Raw genomic sequence first — 1,450 nt, forward strand, 5'->3', positions numbered from 1 at the left:
TTTCTTTCTTTCTTTCTTTCTTTCTTTCTTTCTTCTGTTAGTATTTCTATTCCTAATGTTCTAAAGGACCATTAATGACATGAACAGGAGGAATATTAGATAAAGAACCCATTGAAAAAAATAAGTGCATCAACTAACTGTAAGCATCTAATAGGATGAGGAATTTGGAGTTGTAATGTCTTTTATCTATTTCTCTATTTGATTTGACTCTGTGTTCTGTGTCATAGCCTGCTATATTTTCTTGACTGCCCTGAGTCATTCTCTTGGGCTTTCATTCTCTGTGAACATATGTTTATATTCCTCTTTTTATACTGTGTCTTCATTTTTCTATGTATGCCTTCTCAATTTTAAAGTGATAAAAACAGATACTACACTTTATCTTTGCCAAAAGGCTGAGAAGTGATGCCTTCTCAATTTTAATACTAACATCTAGAGGACAGGGGCCAGGTGTTAATACTTATTTAATATGTGGCACATTTTCAGATGTAGACCATGTGTAAGCTTATAATCTACAAATTGTTAGCCTCTTTTATACTGTGAGATGTAGAAAGCATAGATGTGCCGGGACTAGCAAGTAGACTAAGTCAATTGGTAAATTAGTCTCTACAGGACTTATGTGAGGTCAGAGTTCAGTGTGTCATATGCTCTGAACAGAGCACAGAAAGCATCCCTGTTCAGGAAGAGTAAGAATTTTTGACAATACTTCCTTTTAGTCCCATATCCTTATAAATTATTGGGTCTGAAGAAACCTTAACATTTGTTCAAATGTGGAGCTGGTTTCTGATCATCCTTTCTCTTTCCTTTTTACATCTCATTTTGACATGGCTGATGAATCTGGAGGGTGAAGGCAATTTTTAGAGCGCTACAAGTTTTGCCAGAGATAATGTTCAGATGTGTAAGCCAACCAGGGGTGCACTTAGAGTCATGTCTGTGGATATAAGATTATGTCTGAGGCAGGTAAAGACAATAGCGAGTGTGGAAGGAAACTGCTAGAGCTTTGTTTCCCAGTGACCAAGCCCAAAAGGAAGAGCCCTGCATTCCAAGAACAGAATATTCAACCAAGGTGTTTGAAAACAAAACAAATCCAACCTGTTTTGGGATTTCAGGAATATGAGAATATATTCCTAAAATGGAGCATAGGCCATTATATATAGACTCTGGGCTGCAGAGGTGAGACAAATGTCCATACCACAAAAGTTTTATCAGATGTGCTGTTACTTTGCTCGGATCAGGTTACATACCAAGGACAATAGCAAATGGCAGATTGCTTGTTGCTATGTGGCTTATTGAACCCAATACACCATCAAACATGATCTAGGAACATAGCTCAAGGGTTTAGTGTTTTCCTGTTTATGCCAGTAGCTTTCAGAAATGTGTCCTCTACCTAGAACTAGTAGTAAGAAATAGTAGTAAGAAAGCCAAAATGTAACCATAGTGCAAGAAAAGATTT

The 1,450-nt window shown here is 37.0% G+C and overlaps 1 pseudogene; it reads right to left on the bottom strand.

Moving 5' to 3' along the window:
• Positions 1–308: 308 nt before the first annotated feature.
• On the bottom strand, positions 309–404 carry LOC125151062 (uncharacterized; annotated as a pseudogene).
• Positions 405–1,450: the final 1,046 nt, after the last annotated feature.

This window comes from Prionailurus viverrinus, chromosome D4, assembly GCF_022837055.1.
Source record: "Prionailurus viverrinus isolate Anna chromosome D4, UM_Priviv_1.0, whole genome shotgun sequence".
In the NCBI taxonomy this organism is placed as follows: Eukaryota; Metazoa; Chordata; class Mammalia; order Carnivora; family Felidae; genus Prionailurus; species Prionailurus viverrinus.